The sequence below is a fragment of the Vicugna pacos genome, chromosome 27, assembly GCF_048564905.1.
Source record: "Vicugna pacos chromosome 27, VicPac4, whole genome shotgun sequence".
In the NCBI taxonomy this organism is placed as follows: Eukaryota; Metazoa; Chordata; class Mammalia; order Artiodactyla; family Camelidae; genus Vicugna; species Vicugna pacos.
The window spans coordinates 28,824,474-28,832,525 of record NC_133013.1 but is presented as its reverse complement, the minus strand read 5'-3'; positions in this window follow the sequence as shown (position 1 = coordinate 28,832,525).

The following is an 8,052-nucleotide window of genomic DNA, read 5'->3' as shown; positions in this document are numbered from 1 at the left end:
GCGTGTGTGTCTGAGAAAGAGAGAGGCAGAGAGAGAGAGAGCGGTGTGTTTCTGAGCCAGATGTAGGATCAAGGTCCTTCCAGGCTGCCCAAGACTGAAAGAGTCCAGGACATCACTAAGGCTGATGCCTTCCAGGCAGGTGCACGCGTGGTCAGCTTCGACCTCCGCAGCCTGCAGCCCGGCTCCTCCCGTGCGCCAGGCTCGTGAGCCTTTTCGGCCTCACAGCAACTCCACGCAGGAGGAGGGACCGCTCCTCGAGCTAAGGGCGAGGCTTGGAGAGGTTACGGGATGTGCCTAAGGCTCCTGGTTGGCCGTGGTGGACCCCAGACCCGAGTCCAGCCTTGGCTTCTGCCGCACTAGCCCTCGTGCCCTCCCCTCCCCGGGAGGGGCCTCCCTGGGCTGGCACCAGGCCTCTGTGATGACAGACATGTGGTGTCCCCCTTCCCAGTGCTTCGTCCACGTCTGTGTGGTGCCACGTGCCCGCCAGCCTCGAGGAGGGCGTTCCTGAAACGGACCAAACTCCAGGCTGTTTTCTCGGCTCACTTCCATGTTTTCCACTGAGTCTCTGACTCCTTGAGCTCGGGGATTAGCTGCTCCAATGTCTCTCATTTAGCAGAGGAAGGAACCCAGGAGCCGGAGGTCAAAGCCGCATGCGAAGATCAGCTGGCTAGTCGGCGACCGGGCTGGGCCCGGCACCCTTGTCTCCGACGTCTCGGTTCCAGCTCCTCCTGCCCCCCCGGGACGCCTTCCTGCTACCAGCTCTCCTTCTCCGTGGAAACGTGTTGGACCCCAGCCAGCTGTGCCCCCCTCGGCTGCGGCGAGTGGGCCTCCTCGCTCAGGTTGTGCTCATGTCTTTGCGATGCTCTCTTGTCTCCATGGGTGGAAGTCACACAGCGGAGACAGACTCTGTTTCTGGTCTCCAGGCTGCTGGCTCTCACAGGCCTCGGGTCCTCGCCAGGTCCCCGCTGGCAGGAGCGCAAGGACAAACCTGGAAGGGGAGTCGGCTCGCTCTGTCCAGCCTTCCCCAGCTTGCAGGTGAGACGTGGAGACCGAAGAGAGCAGAAGTGACTGCCCCAGCACGCAGAGATTGGGGTCTCACCGAGGTTAGAAATTGCTGCCTTTGCTGCAAGTTGTGGCTGCGATTTTGAGGAGCTGTTTGCCTTCCCCTGTGAGTCTCAGTAGATGAGAACCGTGGGTCCTCACGAGCAGGGAGGCAGACGCCGCTCGCGGGAGGAAGCACGCCCAGTGCCTAGTGTGGTCTGAATCGTGAGGGCTTACCTGGGAGGCAGTGAGCTCCCTGTGGCAGGAGCTGGCCGATAGAGGCTAAATGACCCCCGCAGGGGATCAGATTGAAGAGGGCTCAGTGACTTCAGTGCCGCGGCCCCGGGGGCTAAGGCTGCTGCCTTCCCACCTGGGAGAGCGGGGAGCGGGGGGCGGGGCTTCCACGAGGGAAGAGCCTTCTGCCTGAGGAGGTCTCATTGCTGGTGGTCGAAGATCCTGTGGGGTGTTTTCTGAAACGTGGTCTGGGCCCTGTGATTAAGTTTGAGCCCCCGAGAGGGTGTCTAGATGAAGGCCACGGCTCTCAGAGGACGGTGCAGAACCTCCTTCTGGGGAAAGGAGCCCCGGAAGTGTGTGGGGCCCGTCCCAGACGCTCGGCTGGAGTTGACGGGGCAGATGGAAGCGCGGGAAGCGGCCGGCAGCCTGGACCCCCCGAGGGCCAGGGTCTGCAGACCTCAGCGTCCAGGGTCCTTGGAGGGTGGGGTCCACGGCGGTGGTGGGGTAGACCTGGGTGCCTCTCCAGCCCTGCTTCTCACTAGCTGGACCCTTGGATAAGCCCCTTGGCGTCTGAGTGGGTTTTACATCCGCAAAAGGGCGATGGGGGCTGCTCCCTCCCAGGGCTGCAGGCACCTGCTGTTCCTCACACAGCGCTGGCGGAGGAAGTGGCTTGCATCCCACGTCTTGATTTACTGACACGGGCAGTCACTCTTCGAAGTTTCTTCCTCAGCTTGGGGCCAGCCCAGACCGACTGCGGGTTCCTCTCTTCGGTGCGTGTGCTGCCTGCGAGCGCGTGTCAGCGCTCGCCTCTCCCCGGCCCCAGGGCTCGAGTCCGCCTGAGGGGCCCAGCCCGCCCGCCCGCCAGGAAGTCCCGGGACCCGGGCGGGTCACAGCGAGTGCCGATGGGGTGCACCTCTTGTAAGAGCTGGGCGAGGGTGTTACCCTTGGAAAAATCACACAATGCTGCAAGGCAGAGAATAGGACGAAATTCCGTGAGCAGTCGAATTCCCTGCACTTTAATTTTGTCTCCCACAGATTTTCTTAAAACTTCGATGCCTGGTCCTGCCTCTGTGTTGGAATCTGGTGTAAGTCCGGGTCTGATTTAACACCAAATCGGCTAGTTAGTTACTCTTTAAAGCGCTCCCTAGGTCTTTCAGGGAACACTTTTCACCTCCAGGCCATTTGCCCCAGGAAAGCGTTGAGAGGCCCCGGGAGCCACTGCTCAGAAAGGAGCATTGTTCTGGAGGCAGGGGACCTGGGACCTAGGCTTGGTTCCCCACCAACTCACTGCTGCCCCGCCTTCTCACCTGGCCGGGCCTCAGCTCCCGGTTCTGTCTGGAGAAGGACAGTGTCTACCTCACCCTCCCTCGAAGGCTGGTCCCGGGCTCGAGGGCGCGGAAGGGCTGTGAAGAGCCCAGTCAAGCCATTCCAGCAGACCCTCACCTGAGTCACTTCCACAGTGACTGGGTACAGCCTGGGCAGGTGTCACGCCAGGCTCCTGGGACCCAGAGACGGTGGGCCCTACCCCTGGCCCCTGATCTCACAGGCTCTTCTTGCTTCCAGAAGTGGACTTCATGTCTGTCTGCCTTTTCTGCCCACGTGCCCTTGAGTCTGCTTGCTGTGGTGTTTTGGTGATGGAGTTCTTAACATGCTTGCCTCCCCTCCGCCCGCTCCCCACCCCACGTGCTCGCTCTGCAGGGAGAAGGAGGGGCCTGCTGACCCCCATCCAGTTGGCAGTTGGGGCCAGTGAGGCTCAGAGGAGTCAGTGACTCACCGAGACCGCGCAGCAAGATGGCGGCCAGCGGGAGGCCAGGCCCCTGCCTGCTCTGTGTGTGTGTGTTAACATTTATCAGGAGTTAACATACATGTATTCTTAACACACGGAACACACAGTATAAAGATTTCTTACTGAATGATACTCATTCAGCCAAGAAAGAAAAAAAGGAGGCATTTGCCTTGTTTTGTCTACATTATTTGAAATACAAACATGCAGATTTTGTCACCGAAAAAAATCTGAATTGTGTTTCTTTATTGAGGATGTCAACTGAACCTAGGACCTTGTCACACCTCACTTAGAAAACAGTAACAAAAACCGGAAAAAACAGACCAGAAGCTCCTTGGCTTCGGAGACAGAAGGCCGGCTCCGCGTTGTGCCGGGGGAGGTGACGTCCTCGCAAGGGGTTAAGCGGCTGGGTCTCACCTTGTGCAGGTTGCTCACTGCTAACTCGTGATACTGTCTGGGGGTGGCTGGGAGGGGGCCAGCCTGCGGGACCCAGAGGGTGTGCACAGCAGGGACGTCACGTGTGCACACGGCAGGGGTTGCTTCTTTCCCGACAGCGCAGTGCACAGCAGACAGAGCAGGGGAGCTCAGAGTCCGAGCGCCTGGGACACTCACTGTGCCACTGTACGGCTGGGGCACCCCTGGAATCACCCGCCGGGGACTGAGGGTGGGAGGAGGGAGCGAGGGAGGGCACCTTAGGGAGGGCCCTTCCCCGCGCCCCGCGACCGAGCCTGGAGGAGCCGGAGCTCCTCCATGTTGCCTGAGGCCGATGCAGGTGAGAGCCGGACCCCGTGCCTGGACTGGCCTTCCTGTCCCTCATCACGGGAGGGGCCGGTCCTCACCCCTGGCTTTTCCCAATGGCTCTCTCCTGGAGTTCTTCCACAGGCGTCACCAACTGGAGATCTGGGGGCCTTCTGTGGGCTCAAATTTTTTTCTCAATAATTGCAATAGCTGTCAGCATTGAAACACTGGGTGTTTTCACATAAAAAACCTGGGGGAAGGATACAGCTCAGTGGTGGAGGACGTGCTTAGCGTGCACGAGGTCTTGGGTTCAGGCCTCAATGTTGCTGGTAAAAAATAAAAGCCTGATTACCTCCCCACAAAAATTAAAAAAAAAAAAACACAAAACTGGCCTTTCCTGAGGAGGGAGGTCTGGCCCCCGGGCTGGGCTCCTGCAGGTCCCCCGCCACTGTCGGTTGAGCCTCCGTGCCCCTCAGCCGACTTGCCCTGTTCCCCCGACCGCAGCAAGCCTTGCTCACTCTCGTCACCTGCTTGGCCTGTGGCCTGGGTGTTTGTGACCCAGCCACAAGCCTGCATTTTACAGATGGGGAAGCTGAAGTCCTGGTTTAAAAGTCGTGAAAATTGAAACTCAGAGTGCTCCCCAGCCAACCCCCCTCCGCCCCCTTCTAAGCAGCTCCAGGCTCCGTTGACCAAAAGCAGCTGGGCCAACAGGAGAGGCGGAGACGTGGGCCCTCCCCCACCCCCACCGTGGAATGTGTGCCCCCACCCCCAACCACTGCACTTTCCAGATTAAAGATTCCAGGCAGGCCGGGGCGTCCTTCCCACTCAGTGTCTGGGACATATTTTCTCCTTCAAGTCATTACAGGCTCAAGGTCGCCAGCATCCCAGGCCTCGGAGGTGGGGCCGCTGCTCCAGCCGGCCCCGGGGTGCCCAGACCCCAGGCCTCCCCTGCTCCCTTTCCACACACCCCGCTCCAGCCTTCGGTCTGGGTGCAGGCTGTCAACACCCAGGAAGCCCCTCTTGTGGTTTGCTCACAGCAGTGCTTTACATCTTGGAAGCCCGGCTTTGCACATGCACAGCTCTCCTTTCACACAACAGGCTGCTTAGCAGATGGGGGCCCAGACCAGCCTCCAACATTCAGCTGTGAGTTAAGGCGTGGGAAACGAGGTGGCTTTTAACCAGCCCGCACTGCTGCCAGCACTCAACCTCAGAGAATTTGCACAGGGAAAAGGGGAAAAAAGACCGAAAACCCAACAACAACACACACCCCCCAAACCAACAAAGCCACAGGTTTCCTTGCTCCCCCAGACCAGATGGCGGATGGTATGGGACCAACAAAACACAGATTCAGACATTTGTTTATTTAACTTCGAGTGTAATATGGCTTCGTGGTCCCTTGCAAGGAAACACCAACCTTCCAACCAAGGAACTGACGGATTGCAGTCAAACCTCAGGACGGCAGTCGGAGGAGATGCTCCTGGGGGTGCTCTGGGAAGAGGGGCCGGGGCAGCGAGTGGCCAGACCCCGCGCCTCTCTGGGTGACAGCCTAGGAGGTCTTTGTGAGCACTGACTGCTGCTGGGTTTTGCGGCTGAGCTCTGGTCGAGATTCAGCCCCAAGGCAGCCAGCCACATGAGGGATGTTTCTGCGTCATTTCTGAAACAGCTGTGGAAGATGCGATCTGGGCCGCCAATGGGAGCGGCCCTGAGAGAGGGGCCCGAGCGCCCGAGCAAAGGCTCTTTCTTGGCACGTTGGGTCATGACATCAGAGGAGGAGACTCTGTGATGGAACGTGGCCCCCTGTTTGCTTTGGCTTCCAAAAGACCCAGAGCTAAATTATATGCTCAGTTGGAATAACTATCGACATCCGTTAAGATGCTTTCGGTTTCAAGTGGCAGAAACCCAACCCAAACTGCTTTAAATAAAAAGACAATTTATCAGGTCGAGTCAGGGCAGATGGTGGCTTCAGACACGGCTGGATGCAGGGGCGCAGTGTTCCCAGGCCCCCCTTTTCCAGATCTGAGCAGTTTGCTCCACAAGGCAGCCCCCAGCCGCCCCACACTGACATCCTGTGAGCTTAGCAGCCCCGGCAGCAAGAGACTCTTCCCCACCAGCTCTGTCAGCAAAGTCCTGTTAGAAGTCCTGACACGTCCCACTTGGCACTCATGCTCAGGTTTGAACCAGCCACAGTGGCCAGTGACTTGAGGTGGTCTGGTTGGCCAAACCTGGGCTATGGGACTGTCCCGGAGGTCGGAGGAGGGGGCCCGCGGAGCCCCACCCTGAGCACACGGAATATATTCCACACGGGAAAGGCAAGCTCTCCGGGCAGACGTGAGCTTCCGCCTGGGGTGCAGGCACCGCTTCCTGCCCCCCTCCCCTAGCTCCTTCTGTGTCTCTCTCTCTTTGAACAGCGTTGGTAAAGATGCGCTTTACACGGGTAGCAGTCCTTAGAATGACTGAATGGCTGAACACGCGGAAGCCTGGGTGCGCTCTGAGCCGTGGAGCTCCTGGGAGAAACCGAACCACCGGCCACTCCGAGCGCCAGAGCCAGGGGAGCTGTGGGGCTGCAGCCGCTCGTGCCCTTGGATTGTGGGTGAGGTCATGGAGGCTCAGACGGGAGCTACTTTGCCCGAAGCCTGCCAGCAAGCCATCTGCGAGGCTGGAGTGCAGAGCCTGACGGCAGGCCCGGCGCCTTCCTGCTCCCCGTCTGCCTGGGGCGTCTCATCTTTCTCAGTCTCTCTCCCCCCGGGCCTGACCGCACTTTCACTCTGGAGTCTTGCTTTGAGTTGGCTGCCAAAAATCTCTTGCCAATGCATCAACTGATTGGAGTGAAAATGAATTTCCCCAAGACAGCGCGGGACTTCCAGACCCCAAAGGATGCGTCTTCAAGAATGCTCTCCTGACAGCTTGTTCATTGCTGGGCAGCCAGGCAGCACAAACGTAGCAACTTAACGTGAGACACACATCCATCATCTCGCAGCTCTCGTGGGTCAGGACACCAGGCACGGCCTGGCTGGTCCTCGGCACCAGACCTCATCAAGCCACCATCGGGGCCTTGGCTGGGTTCTGTTCCTGTCGGGAGACCCCGCTGGAGGAGGGCCCACTTCCAAGCTCACTCGGGTTGTGGCTGTAAGACCAAGGGCCCTGCTCCTCACTAGCTGGGAGCTGGAGGCCTTCCTGCACCTGCCCACCCGCAGTTGCTTGCCATCTGGGCTTCCTCAGCATGGCTGCTAACTTCATCAGGCAGGCGAGGAGGCCGCTCACTCCCACCTGCCAGCAGAGTTGGCTGTAAAGCAACGTCATCGTGAGATCGCCAGCCTCTCACCCTCGCCGCACAGCGTAACCAGATCGTGACAGTGACAGCCCATCACCTTCACCACTGTCTGCTGGTCAGGAGCGAGTCACAGCTTCGGCTGGGGAGGGGCTATTAGGGCGACATTGGGGTCTTCCCCACAACCTCTCACGCCTCGGTGCGTCACCAGAGCGCCCCTGTCTCTGCGTGACAGGAAGCCCCGTTCCACGCCAGGCAGCACACCAGTCTCTGCAAACAGCCGAGCGGGAGTGTGGGCCTATGGGTAGACTGTGGCCCTGGAATAAGGGTAAATTATTATAAATGCCAATCGCTGTGCGTGTGAGGGTCTGGGGGTCACAGAGGTCAGAGTACCTCCTTGGGCTGGGGGGGCAGGCCGGGGAGAGGGGTCAGAACAGGCTTCCCAAAGGAGCTGATACTGGCACAGCCTTGATGGAGGTCTAGGAAATTGACGGGAAGATGAAAAGTGGCGGAGAAGGTCGGCCTGTGGAGGCAGAGGGCAAGGCGGATTTGAGGAGCTTCAAGTAGTCTGGTGTGGCTGATATCAATGCACCGGGGTGATGGGGGCCAGGCCAAGTCACTGAAGGACTTTGAAGCCAGCTTTAGAAGTGTGTCTTCCTTCCGTGGTCCATGGAGGGTCACCACGAGGCTGTAACAGGGGAGCTGGGGGCCGTGGCGTGATGAGCTTGGGGCTGCAGGGAGAGAGGGACCCCCAGCAGGAGCCTGCGCAGAGAAGGGGCCGCGGGCAGGAGACAGCCTGGCTCATCTGTACTGAAAAAGGAGCCCCTGCTCTCCCCCTCAGAAGCCCTGGGGAAGGCGGGCCTTCTCAGCGCTGTCTCGGGCAGCCAGGCCGTCAGAGCGATGAGCTCTGCAGCCTCGAAGCTGCAGGAAGGAAAAAAGTCCCACCGAGCTGCTTCACCGCCCTTGACCTTCAGCAGAGTTCTAAGTG